General features: G+C 43.6%; 1 long non-coding RNA gene across 2 annotated transcripts; it reads left to right on the top strand.

The window, feature by feature from the left end:
• The first annotated feature begins 15,095 nt into the window (after positions 1-15,095).
• On the top strand, positions 15,096-18,957 carry LOC125537474 (uncharacterized). Of its 2 annotated transcripts, none has more exons than XR_007295932.2 (4): positions 15,096-15,666; positions 15,784-15,917; positions 16,708-16,817; positions 18,406-18,957. It is a non-coding gene; the product is annotated as an uncharacterized LOC125537474 (long non-coding RNA). The 2 variants fall into 2 exon arrangements; XR_007295933.2 differs by having other exon boundaries at positions 15,098-15,666; positions 15,784-15,820.
• Positions 18,958-22,646: the final 3,689 nt, after the last annotated feature.

Below are 22,646 nucleotides of genomic sequence, written 5' to 3'. Positions count from 1 at the left end.
AGCCTTGGCCCATTAGGTGTCTTGTGGTCAAAAAAAAATCTCTGTAAAGTTTCGTTGCATTTGGACTCCGTTTGATATTCATTTCCCGCGAAGTAAAAAACATGCAGAAAACAACAACTGGCACTTTACACTATGTCAATAGGTTAGTACCAAAAATGATATAAAATGACTATAAAATGATTTTAAAACATCCAAGATTGATAATATAATAGCATGGAACAATCAAAAATTATAGATACGTTGGAGACGTATCAGCCTGCTGCTGCTCGCCCACCGCGCTCGCGTGCTCGTGCCGCTGTTGAACCACGCCTGCATCATGCCCTGCAGCTCCGGTGCGCCTGCGCTCACGCCACCTGCTTTTGTCCCTGCCCCCGGGCCATGCCCCGCCACTTGTGTTGTGGCTCGATGCGTCTACCGCCGCTGCTACTCCCCGCCAATGCGCTCCGATGTTGCTTCCCGCGGCCTCGCCCTGCGACGCCTCTACGCCCACGCGCTTGGCCGCACCATGACCGACTCTGCCCCCCACAGCCACGCCCGACCCGCTTGCCCTGCTCATTGCTGCGCCCGCACGCCCTCGCCACTTCCGCCGTGCTCCCCTGCAGGCCCCGCGCCCCGAGCGCTCTCCCTCTCGCGCGTGGCTGCGCCCTCCGGCCCACCCGCTCGCCCGGTAGCCGCTGGCCTCCGCCGCATGCCGTGCGTCCGCGTGCATGCATTCCAGCCTCGGCTGGCCGGCTGGGTCTCTGGCAAAAAGGGGGCACCTTCAAAAAAAAGAAAAAGAGAATAGGATGAGAAAAATAAAAAGATAAAATAAATAAATAATAGTGTAGGCACTTACAGGTGGGCCACGGTGCTCCCTTTGACTAGTCAACATGGACTAGTCAACTGCTGACTATGCAGTTGACTGGCCCCACCAGTCAGCCCCTCTGGTGCACTCTGGGTGCAGTGTACCGGGTGCACCTAGCAGTTTCTGGATATTTTTGTTTTTAAAATAAATCCAGGTGTTTACGGACTATTGTTTAATTTTTGAAAATTCATAGAAAATAATCCGTAAATTGGATGAAAATAATCTATATATGAAAGTTGCTCGGAAAAATATGACGAATCCAAATACGTTATCCATATACCTGTCTCATGCCTCTAACACTCCAAACTTGGAACCATCCCCTCTCTTTTATATGTGCAAAAAAGTCCAAACGCCGGGAAAAAACCGGTGTTTTCCCTCTCCGTTTGCAATGTATAGTACCGCGTTAGAACACCCCTAGCACTGCTTACGGTCATGACATACTTTCTGTTGTTCTGTATGCCTGTTATTGACTGTTTCTTCCCCCTCCTTCCTCTCCTGTAGACCTCGAGACTGTTGATGCTTCGATGTTCGACTACGGATATGCTTCCAAAGACCCCTTTCGTCTACAGAGCAACCAGGCAAGCAAAACGTCCTTGACCATCCCGATACATCCTACACCTTCTGTCTACTGCTTGCATTAGAGTAGTGTAGTTGTTACTACTTTTGAATGATCCTATTCTGCTGCATAGTTGATACGTCTCCATCATATATACTTTTCCAAACTCTTTTGCCCTTGTTTTGGACTCTAATTTGCATGATTTGAATGGAACTAAACCTGGTTGACACTGTTTTCAGCAGAATTGCCATGGTGTTATTTTTGTGCGGATATAAAAGTTCTCGGATTGACCTGAAAATTTACAGAGAATTTTTGTGGAATGTATAAAAAATACTGGCAAAAAAAGATACCAAAGGGGGGCCACCCAGATTCCACAAGCCCTGGGGGGCGCCTACCCCCCAAGGCATGCCTCCCAGGCTTGTGGGTCCCCTGGACCACCTACAACCCTAACTCCAACTGCATAAGTACCTATTCACAGAGAAAAAAAATCATAGAGAAGGATTCATCGCGTTTTACAATAGGGAGCCGCCGCCACCACCCGTTCTTCATCGGGAGGGCTAATCTAGAGTCCGTTCGGGGCTCCGAAGAGTGGAATCCGCCGCCATCATCATCACCAACCTTCCTCCATCACCAATTCCATGATGCTCACTGTCAGGAGTGAGTAATTCCATCGTAGGCTTGCTGGACGGTGATGGGTTGGATGAGATTTATAATGTAATCGAGTTAGTTTTGTAAGGGTTCACTACAAAAAAAAGATACATCCGTGACATTTTGGGCTGAATGAATTTTTTTCTGTCATGCTTATGACACTTCTATGACGATAATTGTGACAAAACCCGGTATTATCATAGATGTGGTGGGCTCCTACTTCTATGACAAAAAATCATGACCAAAAATGGGCTTTTCGTCCCGGGCGGGCCGGAGATGCACCTGCATGACATTCTTTGGGCCGTCATCATGAAAAAAATCGAGGTAGAAGTGAGGGTGAGGAAAATTTTGGGGAGTCCTCGGTTACGGTGGGCGGTCGGGGCCGGGCGATGCACGGAGGATTGCGTGTTTCTCTCGTACACGTACGCGCGCGTGTGCGAGGCGTTGAGCTCTAACTGAACCCGAGCGAGGTGTTCGCTTACTGAAGCCGAGCCATTGCACTGTCTACGTTACTGAACCCTACCGATCGATCCCTGACTATTAACTAAACCCGAGCGATTCCTTCGCTATTGTTGCTAACTGAAGCCGATCGAACTTGCTGCCTCTTGATGAACAATGAGTGTTGTTGGGGGTTGGATGAACAATTCCCGGTGGGGGTTGGATGAACAGGACCCCGTGGTAGTAGAGACCGTTGCCCCTGGATGAACAGAACTCCGATCGAGACGGTTGGGGGTGGATGAACAGGTCCCCGTGGAGGGCTGGATGAATAGCAGCTGGGGGAGGGCTGGTTGAATAGTAGCCGGTGCAGGGCTGGATGAACAGTAGCCCGTGGAGGGTTGGTTGAACAGGACCCCGTGGAGAGGGCTGGTTGAACACTAGCTGGTGGAGGATGGATGAACAGGACCCCGTGGTGAATAGTAGCTGGTGGAGGCTGGAGGAAGTCGATAGTGGATGAGCAGTAGCAGGTGGAGGCTGGAGGAAGTCGTCGGTGGGTGAACAGTAGACCGTGGAGGCTGGACCGAGGCAGTAGACGGTGGATGAACAGTAGCCCGTGTAGTCCCGTTTTGCGGTACGCCACACCCCTCTCGATGAACAGGACCCCTGTTTCGACCGTAGGCGCCCCAACACAAGTCCGTTTCCTCCGTTTTGCGGTATGCCACACCCCTCCCAATCAAAAACACCCTGTTTCGACCGTAGGAGCTCGAACACAAGTTCGTTCCCTCCGTTTTGCGGTACGCCAAACCCTTCCCGATGAACAGAACCCCGTTTCGACCGTACACGGTCAAACACAACGCCGTTTTCCTCCGTTTTGCGGTACACCAGACCCTGTTCCGGCTGTTCCGTCCAAGCCAGTTGGCTCCCATTGAACACGACCCATTCTGACCCAGTATGTTGCCTCCCGATGAACATGATGCGTTCTGACCCAGTCACTTGGCTCCCAGTGAACACGGCGTTGTTTTCTCCGTTCCGACCCAGTCGGTTAGCTGAAGATGAACAGGACAACATCGCTACCGTCCGTTGGCTCTCCATGTACACGAGCCCTAGCCGTTCGTATGCGCGAGTACGCATTTCGAGACCCCACTCGTATGTACGTATGTGGCCGTATTTTTTGGCGTGTGGTTGTATGTATGTGTACATGGTTTAGACGGGACAACTTGAACTGCTACATGGAGGGCTCTACTATGACATGTGCTGCTAGTTACTCGGCCATGGTTTGTCGTTGTAGAGCAACTGATCGACCAGTATGTACGTACACATCCGTGACAAGACAGACAACGCTACATACACTTCGACCGGGTGGGTCCCAGCTGTCAGGGAGGATAAGGACGCACTTCCTTGCGTGCGAAGATATAGCTGCTGGGTCCTGATACGTCTCCAACATATCTATAATTTTTGATTGTTCCATGATGTTATATTATCATTCTTGGATGTTTTACAATCATTTTATAGTCATTTTATATCTTTTTTTTGGTACTAACCTTTTGAAATAGTGCCAAGTGACAGTTGTTGTTTTTTGCATGTTTTTTACATTGCAGGAAATCAATACGAAACGGAGTCCAAACGCAGCGAAACTTCTTTTGGATTTTTTATGGACCAGAAGACACCCATGGGACGAAGAAGCACCTGGGGGGTGCCCCAAGGGGGGCACAACCCACCAGGGTGTGCCTGGGCCCCCAGGCGCGCCCAGGTGGGTTGTGCCCACCTCAATGGCCTCCCGAACCGCCTCTTTGCTCTATAAATACCCCAATATTCCAGAAACCCAAGGGGAGTCGACAAAAATCAATTCTAGCCATCGTAAGTTCCAGAAACACCCGATCCAATCTGGATACCATCATGAAGGAGTTCATCATGTCCATTGGTGCTTCTCCGATGATGCGTGAGTAGTTCTTTGTAGACCTTCTCGTTCGTAGTTAGGTGATAGATGGCTTCCTCTCTCTCATTTGATTCTCAATACAATGGTCTCTTGGAGATCCATATGATGTAATTCTTTTTGCGGTGTGTTTGTTGGGATCCGATGAACTTTGACTTTATGATCCGATCTATCTTTTTATCCATGAAAGTTATTTGAGCCTTCTTCGATTTCTTATATGCATGATTGCTTATAGACTCATATTTCTTCTCCGATATTTGGGTTTTGTTTAGCCAAATTGATCTATTTATGTTGCAATGGGAAGAGGTGCTTTGTGATGGGTTCGATCTTACGGTGCTTGATCCCTGTGACAGAAGGGGAACCGACACGTATGTATCGTTGCCATTAAGGATAACAAGATGGTGTCTATTTCTACATAAATAGATCTTGTCTACATCATGTCATCGTTCTTATTGCATTACTCCGTTTCTCCATGAACTTAATACACTAGATGCATGCTGGATAGCGGTCGATGTGTGAAGTAATAGTAGTAGATGCAGGCAGGAGTCGGCCTACTAATCTTGGATGTGATGCCTATATAATGATCATTGCCTGGATATCATCATGATTATTTGAAGTTCTATCAATTGCCCAACAGTAATTTGTTTACCCACCGTTTGCTATTTTTCCCGAGAGAAGCCACTAGTGAAACCTACGGCCTCCAGGTCTCTTCTTTATTATATTTGCCTTCGCGATCTATTTTTATTTGCTTTTATTTTCAGATCTATTAAACCAAAAATACAAAAATACTTTGCTGCACTTTATTTTATTCGAGATCTATTTATCCAATCTATCATGTTTTTATCCCATCTTTTTGCCAATTTCTGGCGCTGTTACCCGAAAGGGATCGACAACCCCTGTAATACGTCAGGTTGCGAGTATTTGTTATTTGTGTGTAGGTGCTGTTCACGTAGTGTTTTGTGGTTGTCCTACTGGTTCGATTACCTTGGTCTCATCACCGAGGGAAATACCTACTGTTGTTGTGCTACATCATCCCTTCGTCTTTGGGGAAATACCGACGTAGTTCTAGCAGATATCAAAAGGAATTTCTGGCGCCTTTGCCGGGGAGACATCATCAACATCTACCAGGTTCCTAATCACGAATCTCATCTCCTCGCAATTTACATTTTTTTCCACTTGCCTCTTGTTTTCCTCTCCCCCACTTCACAAACATTTGCCGTTTTATCCGCCCCCTTTTTGTTCGCCGTTTTATCGTCAAATCTGTTTTTGAGTGCAATCTTGTTGCATGGTCACAACGACTCAAGAGAACACCAAGTTGTGTGATTTCTCCAATACCAACAACAATGATTTTATTGGCACTCCGATTGCTCCTGTCGCCACTAGTGCAGAGTCTTGTGATATTAATACTGCTTTGCTGAATCTTGTTATGAAAGATCAATTTTCCGGTACTCCTAATGAGGATGCCGCATCCCATCTTAACACATTCGTGGAATTATGCGATATGAAAAATAAAAAATATGTGGACAGTGATGTTGTAAAGATGAAATTATTTCTGTTTTCTTTGCGAGATCGTGCAAAAAATTGGTTTTCTTCTTTGCCTCGCAATAGTATCGATTCTTGGGATAAGTGCAAGAATGCTTTTATTACTAAGTATTTTCCGCCCGCAAAAATTATTTCCCTTAGAACCCAGATCATGAATTTCAAGCAACATGAACATGAGCATGTTGCACAATCTTGGGGAAGGATGAAAATGATGGTAAGGAATTGCCCAACTCATGGGTTAAATCTTTGGATGATCATACAAATTTTTTTATGCAGGGTTGAATTTTATTTCTCATAATATTTTAGATTCCGCCACGGGTGGTACTTTTATGGAGATTACTTTTGGTGAAGCCACGAAATTGCTTGATAATATTATGGCAAATTATTCACAATGGCATGCCGAAAGAGCTCCTACTAGTAAAAAAGTTAATTCGGTTGAAGAAATTTCTTCTTTGAGTGAAAAAATTGATGCTCTTTTGAAATTGGTTGCTAATAAAAGTGCTCCTATTGATTTTAATGATGTGCCTTTGTCTAGTTTGATTGAGAAAAATAGTGATGCCGTAGATGTGAATTTTATCTCTCGAAACAATTTCAATAACAATGCTTATAGGGGTAATTTCAATCCTAGGCCTTTTCCTAGTAATTCCTCTAATAATTATGGTAATTCCTATAGTAATCCATATTATAATAATAATAGGAACACCTATGATCTTGAGAATAATATTAAATAATTTATCAACACTCAAAAAGTTTTCAATGCTACAATGGAAGAAAAGCTGAATAGGATTGATGATTTGTCTAGAAGTGTTGATAGAATTTCTCATGATGTAGAAAATCTCAAGATGAAAATGTTTCTGCCTAAGGTTGAGGAATCAATTAAAGATCTTTATGTTTCTATGGATGAAAGTAAGAAAAGAACCGCTATGCTTAGAGCTAGAAGAGAATTTTTAGAAAAGGCGTTTTCTAGTGATTGCTTTCGTAAAACTGATGAAGATCTTAAAATGATTGGTGTTTCTTATATTTATTCCTTGTTTGGTAAAATTAAAATTGATGATAAAGGGACCGGAGAAGAGTCAACTTTAGCTAGAAGGCATCCCGATAATTCGGAGGGTGAAAATCTTGTTGAGAAAATTGATAAAAGTGGGTTTGAAGAGGTCAAAACTTTAACGTGCCCACTCTTTTGGATAACAAAGATTTTAATTATGATAGTTTCTCTTTGATTGATTGTATTTGTTTGTTGCAATCTATGATAAATTCACCCTATGCTTATGAACAAAATAAAGCTTTTGCTAAACATATTGTTGATGCTATGATGAAAGCTTTAGAAGAAAAGTTGGAATTAGAAGTTTAAATTCCTATAAAATTGCATGATAAGTGGGAACCTACTATCAAAGTCAAGATTAAAAATTATGAGTGTTTTTCCTAGTGTGACTTGGGTGCCAGTGTTTCTACAATTTCGAAATCTTTATGTGATGTGCTTGGTCTTACCAACATTGAAGAATGTTCTTTAAATTTGCATTGGCGGATTCTACTATTAAAAAGCCTATGGGAAGAATTAATGATGTTGTTATTCTTGCAAATAGGAATTATGTGCCCATAGATTTTTTTTGATATTGATTGCAATTCGTCTTGTCCAATTATTCTTGGTAGACCGTTTTTACGTACTATTGGTACCATGATTGATATGAAAGAAGGCAATATTAAATTTCAATTTCCACTAAGGAAGGGTATGGAACACTTCCCTAGAACAATAATTAGGCCACCATATGAATCAATCATGAGGGCATCTTATGGATCTAGAAACAAAATGACAATACTTAGATCCTTGCATTATGCCTAGCTAGGGGCGTAAAATTATAGCGCTTGTTGGGAGGCAACCCAATGAATAAAATTTATTTTTGTCTTTTTCTTTCTGTTCTTGAGTGTTTGCACAATTATGCTACTGTTATGATTGTGGTTTTTGTGTTTTAATTTGTGTTTGTGCCAAGTAAAGTCTTTAGGATCTTGTTGGGCGATAGTTGATTTGATCTTGCTGAAAAACAGAATTTTTTGTGCTCACAATAATATTTATCATTTTAAACAGGATCGTGATAAAATACCAATTCTTTTTTGCATAAGTTTAGTATACAAATTTCTCACGTGGTCCTAATTTTCTAGAATTTTTGGACTTTCAGAAGTACTCAAAATATCCAGATTGCTACAGACTGTTCTGTTTTTGACAGATTCTGATTTCTTTGCGTTGTGTGCTTGTTTTGATGATTATATGGTTTTATTTGAAGAGTTTTTGCCATATAAAAGTTGGAATACAGTAGAAATAATTCAAGAGTAAAATATGAATGGGTTTGCAACATTACTTATAGTAGTGATTTATTTTCTTATACTAACGGATCTCACGAAGGTTTTGTTGAGTTTCGTGTGATTGAAGTTTCCAAGTTTTGGGCGATGGTACAATGGATGAAGGAATAAGGAGTAAGAAGAGCCTAAGCTTGGGGATGCCCATGGCATCCCAAGCCATTATCCAAAGAGAAGCAAGCAACTAAGCTTCGGATGCCCGAGTGGCATCCCCTCTTTCTTCTAGCGACCATCCATATTTTACTCGGAACTATATTTTTATTCGTCACATACTATGAGTTTTGCTTGGAGGGTCTTGTATGATATGAGTATTTGCTTGTTTTTCTTTGTGTTTTAAGTCTTGAATCCTTGCTGGACACACCTATTTGAGAGAGCCAAAATTATTCCATGACTTGTTAGAATTGCTTTCTATGCTTCACTTAAATCTTTATTAGCTATGGAATTGCTCTAGTGCTTCACTTATACCCCCTCTGTCCGGAAATACTTGTCATCAAAATGGATAAAAGGGGATGTATATAGACGTATTTTAGTTCTAGATACATCTCTTTTGATCCATTTTGATGACAAGTATTTTCGGACGGAGGGAGTATCTTTTTGAGCATGGTGTGCTTTAGTATTTTTGAAGAAATGCTCTCTTGCTTCACTTAGATTTATTTGAGAGTTAGTAACTTTTTTGAGAAATTCTCTCTTGCTTCACTTAAATTAATTTGAGAGAAAGAAATATTATGGTCATGATATTCACTTATATTTGTTTGAGCTTTTCAAAAGCAACACATGAAAATTAGTCCCAAAGTGATAGATATCCAAAGAGGGTATAATAAAACTTTCATGAAGATCATTGGACAAAATAAACTTGATTCCTTGTAATAGTTTTGAGATATGATGATGTGATATGTGAGTCATGTTGATGAGTAATTATGCTTTAGTAAGAATATAGGTGTTAAGGTTTGTGATTCCCTATGAAAGCACGAAAGTCAATAGTTATGCAATGAAATTACATCCTACTTGTGGTGCATTATTTGGTGTTAATTATGCTTAATGCTCACTTATGAGTTTTTTCGTTTCTTGGTTGGTCGCTTCTCAATCTTTTGCTAGCCTTCATTTTACACTAAGTATGATCACTACTTGTGCATCCAAAATCCTTTAAACCAGTTTTGCCACATGAGTCCACCATACCTACCTATATGCGGTATTTCCGTGCCGTTCTAAGCAAATTTGTATGTGCCATCTCTAATTTTCAAAATAAATTTCTCTCTTGTGTGCTCATACCGCTCATGAAACGATAGGGGGTGGCTAATATATTTCCATGCTAGATATGTTATTCCCACGATGAGTGTTTATTTACTTGTCATTGCACGAGAGTAAGGCACAAGTATTAAGGATGCCCAGTCCCGAAATGAAAAATGAATTTACTTTATGTTATCAAATAATAAATTCCTTGGAAAGTGTTGATATGGAAGGCACCCGTGGATATGGCTAGCCATGGAAAGTGAAAGTATGGTTGAAAAAGGAATAAACTTTAATTTCTGTTTGGAAACCGCCTTTAATATATCTAGCATGGAAAGTATTGGAACTACTTGATTGTTCTCGTTGACAGGAAAAGCATGCCTCCCAAAATGTTTTTATCTCTATCTTTTTTGCTTTGAGCTCTGGCACCTCTACAAATCCCTACTTCCCTCCGTGAAGGGCCTTTCTTTTACTTTATACAATTTTTATTTTTAATTTGAGTCTCCATCTTCTCTTATAAAGAACCAACTAGGGGGCACTTTGATCATACTTGAGCATTGGGTGTAGCTAATATGCGAGTGTGTTTCATGGATGGATCAATGATTGAGCATAACTGGCTAGGGATAACTTATTTTAGTGTTGATATTTTGAAAGACATGGTTGCTTGTTGATATGCTTGAGTATTTAAGTCTCATGTCAAAACTAGACTATTGCTTTGAACCATATAAAAGTCCAAATGTCCATGCTATAAAGAAAAGAATATGAGATGAACATGTTAGGTAGCATTCCACATCAAAAATTTTGTTTTTATCATTTACCTACTCGAGGACGAGCAGGAATTAAGCTTGGGGATGCTAATACGTCTCCAACGTATTTTTAATCTTTGATTGTTCCATGCTGTTATATTATCATTCTTGGATGTTTAACAATCATTTTATCATCATTTTTTGGTACTAACCTATTGACACAGTGGCAAGTGCCAGTTGCTGTTTTTGCATGTTTTTTACATCGCAGGTAATCAATACCAAATGGAGTCCAAACACAACGAAATTTTTTGTGGATTTTTTATGGACCAGAAGACACCTAATGGGCCGAAGAAGTACCTGGGGGTGCCCCAAGGGGGGCACAACCCACCAGGGCGCGCCTGGGGGCCCAGGCGCGCCCAGGTGGGTTGTGCCCACCTCGGTGGCCTCCCGAACCACATCTTTGTTCTATAAATACCCCAATATTCCAGAAACCTGAGGGGAGTCGATGAAAATCAATTCCAGCCACCGCAAGTTCCAGAAACACCAGATCCAATCTAGACACCATCACGGAGGGGTTCATCATGTCCATTGGTGCCTCTCCGATGATGCGTGAGTAGTTCTTTGTAGACCTTTAGGTCCGTAGTTAGTAGCTAGATGGCTTCCTCTCCCTCGTTTGATTCTCAATACAATGGTCTCTTGGAGATCCATATGATGTAATTCTTTTTGTGGTGTGTTTGTTGGGATCCGATGAACTTTGATTTTATGATCAAATCTATCTTTTTATCCTTGAAAGTTATTTGAGTCTTCTTTGATTTCTTATATGCATGATTTCTTATAGCCTCCTATTTCTTTTCCAATATTTGGGTTTTGTTTGGCCAACTTGATCTATTTATCTTGCAATGGGACGAGGTGCTCTGTGATGGGTTTGATCTTACGGTGCTTGATCCCAGTGATAGAAGGGGAACTGACACGTATGTATCGTTGCCATTAAGGATAACAAGATGGGGTCTATTTCTACATAAATAGATCTTGTCTACATCATGTCATCGTTCTTATTGCATTACTTCGTTTCTCCATGAACTTAATACACTAGATGCATGCTGGATAGCGGTCGATGTGTGGAGTAATAGTAGTAGATGCAGGCAGGAGTCGGTCTACTAATCTTGGACGTGATGCCTATATAATGATCATTGCCTAGATATTGCCATGATTATTTGAAGTCCTATCAATTGCCCAACAGTAATTTGTTTACCCACAGTTTGCTATTTTTCTCGAGAGAATCCACTTGTGAAACCTACGGCCCCCGGGTCTCTTCTTTCTTATATTTGCCTTTGCGATCTATTTTTATTTTCTTCTATTTTCATATCTATTAAACTAAAAATACAAAAATACTTTGCTGCACTTTATTTTATTCAAGATCTATTTATCCAATCTATCATATTTTTATCCCGTCTTTTTGCCAATTTCTGGCGCCGTTACCCGAAAGGGGTTGACAGCCCCTTGAATACATCAGGTTGCAAGTATTTGTTATTTGTGTGCAGGTGCCATGCACGTAGTGTTGCGTGGTTCTCCTACTGGTTCGATAACCTTGGTCTCGTCACTGAGGGAAATACCTACCATTGATGTGTTGCATCATCCCTTCCTCTTTGGGGAAATACCAACATAGTTCTAGCAGAATCAGGTCCCAGCTGTCACGGGGGAATCATTCTTTTTGCCCGTAATAAGGACGCACTTGCTTGCATGTGAAGATGTAGCTGGTGGGTCCCAGCGGTCAGGGGGAGAAAACATTATTTTTCAGGGTAGGAAGGATGTTGTTGCATGCATGCATCCATGGGCGTGGTGCGTCCCCACTGTCAGCCTCTCACGAACAGTCATCTTCCGATGACTCTCGTTTGTTGACCACATTGACCACACCGTGCCGAGCACACCAAGGCTGGTGGACGACGGCGAGGCCCCAGACTGGAACGACCCGGAGATGGGGAAGACACGGCAGTGGAGTCGCAGATGGAGAGGAGTGGGAAACTTGACTGGTTCGGGTGCATGGTGGCACTGCCGCCCACGGGAGACATGAGCAAGAACACAAGTTGAAGAAGCAGCACGGCGGTCCAACTGCTAGAATCATTTGTTGATTAAGTTGACAAAGCCCTGTGTACACGTCAGCTTAGTAGGCCCACAAGTCAGCCACCAAATCTGCCGGGTCCCAACTGCCATCGGGAGCAATAGTTTCTTTCGCATAACAAGGAGCCACTTCCTTCCATGCGAAGATAAAGCTGATGGGTCCTAGCTGTCAGGGGAGGAAATATTTTTTCAGCTTAGTAAGGTGGAACTTTCCTTGCGTGCGACCATGGACCTCGTGGGTCCCAGCCGCCAGGCTGTCCACGTACAATCGTCTTCCGATGGCTCTCGTTTGTTGACCACGCCACACCGAGCGCAGCGAGGCGGTGGATGACGGCGAGGCCCCGGACGGGAATGACCCGGAGATGAGAAGACGCGGCAGTGGAGTCGCAGATTGATAGGAGTACAAGGGTTATAACTGGTTCTGGTGCGGCGTGGGGCTGCAGTCGGTAGATAATAACAGGAGGGTGGAGCGGTGGAGGGATAGCCTGGCTGGTGGTGGGGTAGCGCTTCGCAGCGATGCATGCTAAGAAGAGCCGCTAGCCGCCAGAGGCCAGAGCAGACGGTCCCAGCGACGCTGGAGGAAGAAGACAAGAGATTGAAGGTGCATGCTAGCCGTTGGATATAAATCCAATGGCTGTGGATGTTAGAATCATTTGTTGACTAAGTTGACAATGCCTTGCGTAGGCTTCGACCCATTGGCTCACATGTCAGCCTGCAAAAATGTGGCATATATTTAACCCATATTTTCTAGAATTTACAGTCCATTTGCTGAGCTGGGTGAACAAATAATTTCGCGTCAATGCGGCCCCTTTAATATTTTCTAAGAAATCCCAGCCATTTGCACTTTCTTGAAATACACGAATTAGTTGGGATTGTTCTATATATAATGTTAGGTTAGAAGGAGCAATTAATATCAAAAAATAAAGCGGAGCGACACATTTTTTATATATAAAATTAACAAATTAGCGAGTTATTGCTCAAAAGAAAAATGAGTGCGTTATTATTACATTGGTCCTTAAAATCTTCTTAAGCTTTTGTGCCCAGTCACCAGGATTTTCCTTGCCTGTGAGTCAAAAACAACCAGGATTTTCCTTGCCAACTTATGTTAAACATTTACTTTTATAAGTAATAAGACGCGGGATGTTTTTAGAATGTATATATAAGTCTTTATTAAATATATGATAATAGTAATAATATAAATATATATAATATGGTTGGAAGAGAACGCAAAAATTGGACACAACATTATTATTCTTATATATAGATAAATAGAACAAAGATCTGCATTTTATTAAAAAAATATATTGGGTTCCCGATCTTTAAGAAAAAGTAAAACCTACGCTGGGAGGCCCATAGGCCGGTACGTACATGATGGACCTCAAAAAATAAGTTGAAACCACTATCTCGGTATGTCATGGGCTACACATGTTTAAAAACAAAACTTAGGCGTAGCTGATACTTGTTCGCCCTCTAGAAAAAATGATACCAGCTAGATTCCCGATACCCTTTTCCTGCAACAACAACAAGAACAAAAAAGGATCCCCGATACCCCTGAAAATAAAAGCTCCCCGATGACAGTCATCGTTGGAAATTTATTTCATTTATTGACTAGGTTGACAAACTCGTGAGCTCCAACGTCAGCATACAATTAGGAGGAAGCTCTTTTCCAATGAGGTACTTGCTTGCGTACGACTTGGACCAGGTGGGTCCCCACTGTCAGTCTCTTGGCGTACAGTCCTCTCCGGATTCCTCTCGTTTATTGAGCATGTTGGCGATGGCATACGGCGGCACTATGGCAAGCGCACACAGACGATAAAGAACTGGAGCCGGGGAAGACGCCTTCATTCTTTCAAACATACCGCACTGGCCCGATGGCTACAACCCTCTCACCCAAAAGTTATACTGCCCGTGTTCGATTCCAACTGGTGCAGTTGAAAATATCTAACACTTGCCAAAATTTCATCCCTAGTTTACCTAGTTTTTCGCACTCAACATTATCTTGCCATTTTGAAAATAGCACATCCTTTTGACTTTGCATCATATGAAGATGTGCTATACATGAATGTTGATCAGCATGATGTTAACTTGTTGTTAGTTCCATTTTTTACCATGAATAAAATTTCCAACATTCTGTTATCCATGTTTGAAAAGTGCCTGTTGATTTAAATGCTCTTCCTTTGAAACAGGCAGTTTCTTATCTGAAAATCACTTGGACAAGCAGTCATCACCGGTGTTGGATTCGATGCCGCGCGTCTTCAATCCATCGAGAACGCGAGGGGGAAATAAACTTCCGTCCTGTGCTGTCGGTTGGGGAATGGAGCGAACTGGACTAAAGAGGGGGCCGGCGGCGCGACTGAAGAAGCACATCAGACGTGATTTTTTTCAGTGGATGGCTCTCGACACTACACCACAACACTTAACTGGGGGCAATTAACTGCCGGGAGAAATACCAATATAAGGGCAAACAAACTGCCGGGATCTTTTTACTGGCGATACAAGTCATTGAGGGCAGGGTAACTGCCGGTAGATGCTGAGAAAGAAGGGCACACAAACTGCCAGTGTCGGTATCCGTCATCTCATCTGCGGGGAGAACTAAACCTAGGCCCACTATCTGCCGGTAACCATTCACGGGCCGAAACGAGATGATTGGGCCCAAAAGCGCGCTAGCACGGAGAGCGCGTGAGAGCCAAAATGAAACTTATGATCTCCTAAGAAAAATGAAACTTAGGCGCCGCCCCCGACTAGATCTAGCCCAAATCCCCTTCTGCTCCGACCCCAGACCCCGCCGACCACCTTCCATCGCCCGACCCTAGCCGCCGCGGACCCCAGAACCTGCTGACTACCCTCCACCGTGCGACCCCAGCTGCCCCGACCACCCATCGCAGCAGCCTCCTCCCGGACCACCATTGCCGCCGAGGTATCCTGCCGCCGGGCACCTTCCTCTACCGCGCGGCGTCAAATACCCTCCTCCGCAGATCTCGTCCGCCCTCTGCCGCATCCCCGGCGCCGCCTAAATGTCGCCTCTCCGCCTCGCTTTCTCCCCAGACAGCACCGTCTCCTTGGCATCTCTCCTGAACTGCCGAGATGAGGCGTATGCGGACTAGGGTTTGGCGCCGCCTGCCCTCCTGGTCGATCTCCTCCGGCCAGTGCTCCTCTGCCCCTGGTCGACCTCGACGTCGTGCTTCCCAGTCCATCGTCCTTTGTCCATGCTCCCCCCAGTTCGTGCTCCTCAGGTCTCCCCCTCTTGTACTTCCAGCCCGAGGTAGCTCTTTAGTTTTTTTCCTATTTTTTTCTGTTAAGGTAGCACTGATCAATAGTTTATAGTTGACACATTTGTGAGAAACTTATGCTTACATTTACTTATGCCTGTGCCTTGCAGAAACACAGGTCAACAGATGTTTGTCTCAAAACGACAGGTAATACCATCATGCCAAATCTTCTTCCTCTGATTTGAAGAAAATAGCAGAGCGCTCAGACTATAGCTCTAGCGACAGTTGCCGCTTTGTCTTACTGGTAAATATTTGCTACAAAGTGCTATTTTCAGCTGCAAACATTCAGCCTATACCATGTACTGCATGTTTTACTAATAATTGTTGCCTGGTATCTTGTCTGACCTGAAACATATGGTCATTTTTAGTAATAGCAAACGCAAATTAGAAATTGGGTTGGGCAGGGAATTCATGACCTGAAACATATGTTTGTCAACTATGATTATTTTGTTTCAAATAGCAACACATACAAACCTTGTTTTGTTTGCATGTTAAGGTTTAGGAGGTTGAAAAGGATATTAACACGCATAATAAGTGACTATCTTAATTTTTGTGACTAAGGAAGTTGGAACTATTAGTTGTGTTGATTGTTACATCTTAGAACATTTTTTATTTGCTCATGAAAATGAAAACTGTTGAACATGACCCCACCTCAATCCCGCGAAAAAGAACTTGGTGGAACTGTTGGATGTCTTATTTTTGAATGGCAAAGAACAATCACTCCCGATCAGGTGAGTACAAAATAGTCCAATTTTGTCCCATCCCATGTGTATGTTAGGATGTTAGCAGTCTGGTTTTCATGCCTTATCTGAACAATTGAAATATATATTGCAAAGTGGCACCAAATGTGTAGTTAGTGTCAAAAGACCTTCATAATTTGGACTGCTAATTCTTGTGGATCATCTGTTTGATTGAAACCGCTGTGCATTGCCAACATATTTCGTCCACTAATTTTGCTCTTGGATTCTGGCTGTATTTCTTTCTTTCCAAATTTGATTGTGTCATTCTTGTAATTTCTTTACCATGCTATGCAGAATGAATCATCTTTTGATGGTGCTCAAGTCATGGGCATAGATGCATCTAACCAAATAATACTTGCTTCTGGAAGGCACCTGGTGTAGGTGGAGAACATGTTCTTAGAGAGGTACATTTAAATCTCGTTCTTTGCCAAATTAATGGCTACAACCACTAAATTTTTGCAACACCTTATTGTAACATGACGGGTAGCAGTTCTATGTCCCCTCTCCGAGCTGCTCTTTCATGGTACTAGTTCCTCGGAGCAATCCTTATATATCTTGTATATCTTAATTACTTCCTATTTACAGCTAGGTATTTGGCTTGCTAGGTAAAGCAAAGGAACCATATTGATACTCACGATGAACTTAATTAGCAAAGTTAAAATTCTGTTCAAAATTCAGAACTGATATGATTTATTGTATTTGTACATGCTTTGCATATTGATGATCTGGTAAGCATCGCTACACTGGGCATGACCAATTGCTTAAAAGAAGGTCTCTGTCATGTTGATGATCTGTCAAAATGTACGTGTAGATATTCTGCACATTCTGGTTCATGCCACTACTTAATTAAGGTCTTCTTTTATGAGGTTCTGCCTTGTGAAAATAATATGATTATTTAGCAGCTTGGTTTCATGGCTTTGGATCTCATGTGAATAAACTATATATTAAGTGTTTGCTGTTCTTTGCTTAATAATAATAATAATAGTAACTTTGGAAATTACAAGCTTCAGTACAAAGATGCCAAAGTTTTGATATAAATTGTACTAACTCATAATGGTGGCTTCTAATTATAGTGAACTAGATAGGCGCTCACATGCTAGTGGGCTTCGGTGGCATTTTGAGCTATTGGCTGTTGTCTTTAACTGCCAGTGCGTAGCGGCCAACAAAATTAGCTCTAGTGCTTTGTGTGAATTTATGGTGGTTATTTACTTTATTTCATTGTACACTGCATTGTGCTATATATGTTCCATAAGTATAAACATGCTATGCTTGGCATGCGGTTTTGGGGAAAAAGGAAGCATCTCATGTGTACAAATCGTTTGACCTGCATTTTACTACTTGCTATTTACTATACATCGAAATTGTACTTGGAAGTGTAAAAATTTGTCTGCGGTTAAAAAAGTTTTGTATCAAGCTTGTAAGTTTTGTCACAAGGATGAGATTGTTTAATACTACAAAACTTCATACCTTTGCTTTCATAATTTCTGTAAACGAAACCATTCTAAACTAAACCAACCAGATCCGATCCTTATCTGTTCATAATTTTTTTCTCCGTGGTTCAAAAAGTTAATTGACGCCTACAAAGTTGTACTAAAGTTGCATCAATTAATTTGGGTATTAGGGAGTATCAATCTTGTAAGTTTTGTCACAAGGATGAGATTGTTGAATGCTACTGCCTCCATTCTGAATTACTTGTCGCAGGTATGGATGTATCTAGATGTATTTTAGTTTTAGATACATCCATTTCTGTGACAAGTAATTTGGAACGGAGGGAGTACAAAACTTCATACCTTTGCTTCATGTTCTTGATGTTTGAACTGGGGATCCCATGAAATTCTTTTTTGTAACATGGTTCTCATCTCTGAACATCCTCAGCTTTTCATTTTTAGAATTTTTTAAAACAAAATACGGCAATTGACATCTGTTTCGTTAGCTTTTTATACTAATGTTTTACTTCTTCGAACTAAATTTTTGCAAATTACATCGATCTAGTTGCAGGTCTTTGTATATTTCCACAATTATGGAGGGCGTGGTTTAGCTGCGTTTTTCAGAGCATTGCAAGTTTGGTGACTCTTCTGGGGGAGACATGTGGCTCTTTTTGAATGATGGCGTTTCATAGGATGGTGGCAAGTCTGGTATTTAAAAGACATTTCATGAAGCTTAAGGGAGTCCTGGATTAGGGGGTGTCCGGATAGCCGGAACTATACCTTCGGCCGGACTCCTGGGCTATGAAGATACAAGATTGAAGACTTCGTCCCGTGTCCGGAAGGGACTTTCCTTGGCGTGGAAGGCAAGCTTGGCGATACGGATATGTAGATCTCCTACCATTGTAACCGACTCTGTGTAACCCTAGCCCTCTCCGGTGTCTATATAAACTGGAGGGTTTTAGTCCGTAGGAACAACCATTATACCATAGGCTAGCTTCTAGGGTTTAGCCTCCTTGATCTCGTGGTAGATCTACTTTTGTACTACCCATATCATCAATATTAATCAAGCAGGAGTAGGGTTTTACCTCCATCGAGAGGGCCCGAACCTGGGTAAAAACATCGTGTCCCTTGTCTCCTGTAACCATCCACCTAGACGCACAGTTCGGGACCCCTTACCCAAGATCCGCCGGTTTTGACACCGATATTGGTGCTTTCATTGAGAGTTCCTTTGTGCCGTCGCCATCAGGAAGGATGCCTCATTCCGTCTTTAAAGACGGTTCCGTTGCTAAGGGAGCTTTGGCTGTCGGCCAAACTCTCCGGCTAGGTGGTTTCCTTATGATCGCATGTTCGGCTGCTGTGCCGATGATGACTTCTCGGATCATCGAAAGCAATCTTCATGTCAGCTCGGAATTCGCCGAGTAGCTAGATCCGATGGAGCTCTCTTCCCTAAACGAGCTCTTGAATCGCATCGCCGCCCTGGGAGTCGCTACGGAATACGACCAGATTGGGCCTAAACCCGATCTGAGAGAGATTAACTCTCCCCAGGTCACCCATCACGTTGTCGTGGTAGAGGGACAGTGCGGCGACCCTTCATCTATCTTAAGTACTAGCTATATCCGGATTCCCGATCCCTCCAAGCCGGATACCCGCGGAGGGGAGGACATCACTCAAGACCTGAACTTAAAGTCAGGCGACGGGCTAGATTCATTGGACAGCATCCAAGAATCCAAACTTCCGAGTTCGGAAACTCCTTGGCCTTTGGGCCTCAGATTGGGTGAGGTTTCGGATTTGATTCCACCCACCCACCCGTACATAAGCGATCTATCCCAAATTAGACAAGAGCCCGAAGAAACAGTACATCATTACTGGGCCAGATTCTTCCTGGTTATGAACATGATAAAGGACTGCCGCGAGGAAGACACAATTTCATTCTTCTGCAATAATTGCACGGACAAGGGAATCCTCAACGCCATAAGTCGCCGTGATATTACACGCTTCGCTGACTTGGCGTCCATAGTATGAAAGTACTGTGCGATGGAAAGCACCTGGAAAACCGAAATAAAATTTTGGGACAATCCGGCCCTAAAGACAAACCCAGTCCGAAATAAAAGGGTGCATCATCGCCAGACACCCGGTTTTAATACCAAAAAGCAAAAGCCCTCTACAGGGCACGGAACCGTACTCGAAGGATGGCTTAATGGACCCTGTAAAATTCACAGTGCAGAGGGCGCCACGACAACTCACAGCCTTAGAGCATGTTGGATACTCCGGCAGGTGGCAAAAATTGGCGAAGATCTTCTAATTCCAGAAGCCACAGAAAGCCACCCTAGAGACACCAGCACGGTATTAACAGTCTTCGAGACTTTCGCATCAAATAATATGCAAAAAAGAACACCCCGCAGCCTTGCCGAAGTCTACCAAGTAGCAACAATAAACCCATGGAGTGACACGGCTATTACTTTTAACGCCAGTGATGAACCTAAATTCGGAACAGCCCGAGCACCAGCCGCATTGGTCCTCAGTCCAATAGTGGACGACTTTCGTCTTACCAAGGTACTCATGGATGGCGGCAGCGGATTGAACCTCATTTATGAGGAAACCCTTCAAAAAATGGAAATAGAGTGGAACCGCATTGAGCGAAGCAGCACAACCTTTAGAGGAATAATCCCCAGTCGGGAAGCGCGTTGTACAGGAAAAATCATACTAGATGTGGTGTTCGGCACGCCGGATAATTACAGGTCCGAAGAGGTCACGTTCCAAGTGGCCCCGTTCAGTAGCGGATACCACGCTCTGCTAGGGCGGGAACCGTTTACAATCTTCCAAGGAATACCCCATTACGGGTACATGAAGCTCAAGATGCCCGGGCCTAACGGAATCATCACTCTCGCTAGTGATCCGGACATAGCACTCTGCGCCGGAAACAAGACAGCCGCACTGGCCCTCGAGGCGCTATTCGAAGCCCTAGCGGCTGAGGAACTGACTGCGCTGCGCTCCACGGTGAATAGGGACGATGTGATACTCGACAAAAGATCCAAGTCCACCTCCTTTAAACCGGCGGACGAAATAGTCAAATTCCAGGTCCATCCAATGGACCCCAATAAAACAGCTTCCATCGGGGAACAGTTAAACCCTGATGTAGACGCCGCACTGCGAGAGTTCCTACGAGAGAACTGGGACATTTTTGCCTGGCACCCTTCAGACATGCCAGGAATCCCACGCAGGCTGGCCGAACACAGCTTAAGTATCTTAAAAGGATTCAAGCCAGTCAAACAGGCTCTTCGGCGTTTTTCCGAACCTAAGAGACAGGCCATGGGAGAGGAACTAGCCAAGTTATTGGAGGCCGGATTCATCAAAGATATAAAACACCCGGACTGGCTAGCAGACCTGGTGATGGTACCAAAGAAGGACAAATCCTGGCGCCTGTGCATTGATTTTAAAGACCTTAACAAGGCTTGCCCAAAGGATCCCTTCCCCTCCCCCACATCGATCAAATTATTGACGCTACCGCAGGACACGATTCATTGTGTTTCCTCGATGCATACTCCGGCTACCATCCAATAAAGATGGCAGAGTCAGACCAAGCCGCAACGGCATTCATCACACCATACGGCCCATTCTGCTTCAACACAATGCCCTTCGGGCTCAAAAACGCGGGCGCAACATATCAGCGCATGATTCAGACATGTCTGGCAAACCAGATCGGCAAAACAGTGGAGACATACGTAGATGACGTGGTCGTTAAAACAAGACATGTCGAATCTCTAGTAGACGACTTGAGGCTAACATTCGATAACCTCCGAACATACGACATCAAGCACAACCCGGAAAAATGCGTTTTGGCGTTCCAGCCAGAAAGCTCTTGGGCTTCATTATATCCGGTAGAGGAATTGAAGCAAATGCAGCCAAGATCCGAGCTCTGTCACAATTGGATATCCCGAAGGACCTCAAACAAATACAAAAATTAACCGGATGCGTGCCGGCTCTAAGCCGCTTTTTCTCCCGCTTGGGAGAATAGGCCCTACCCCTTTACCGCCTCCTTCGACGCACCGAACACTTCAAGTGGACGGATGCAGCCACGGCCGGACTCGACGAAATAAAAGCCTTCTTGGCAACAAACCCAGTCCTGGCCACGCCAAACATTGGCGAACCAATGCTATTATACATTGCAGCAACCCATCAGGTCGTAAGCGCAGTGCTCGTCGTCGAACGAGAAATGGACGGACACAAATTCCCCCTTCAAAAGCCGGTCTACTATGTGTCCACTATCCTTACTCCGTGCAAGTCACGGTACCCGCATTATCAAAAGATTGCGTACGCGGTATTTATGGCATCCCGGAAGCTGCGACACTACTTTCAAGAGTGTTCAATAACAGTAGCCTCGGAAGTGCCACTTAACGATATTATAAACAACCACGACGCGACGGGCGGGATTGCAAAATGGGCCATTGAGCTCCTCCCGTTCGACATAACTTACAAGCCACGGCGAGCTATCAAGTCGCAAGTTTTGGCCGACTTCGTCGCAGAATGGACGGAGGCCGAACTCCCTAAAGAGTACGGCACATATTCAAACTGGGTCATGCACTTCGACGGCTCCAAAATGTCGGCCGGTCTAGGGGCTAGCGTCGTTTTGACGTCCCCCACAGGAGACACAGTTCAATACGTACTTCAGATAATGTACACAGACTCCAACAATGCAGCCGAATATGAGGCCCTTTTACATGGTCTCCGGATGGCAGTATCCATAGGCATTCAACACCTAGAGGTGCGCGGGGACTCGAACCTCGCAATATCCCAAATAAATGGAGA

The sequence above is a fragment of the Triticum urartu genome, chromosome 2A (genome assembly GCF_056163025.1).
Source record: "Triticum urartu cultivar PI428250 chromosome 2A, HENAU_Tu73, whole genome shotgun sequence".
NCBI classification, from domain to species: Eukaryota; Viridiplantae; Streptophyta; class Magnoliopsida; order Poales; family Poaceae; genus Triticum; species Triticum urartu.
The sequence above is the reverse complement of the archived record's forward strand: the minus strand, read 5'-3'. Positions and strand labels throughout refer to the sequence as shown.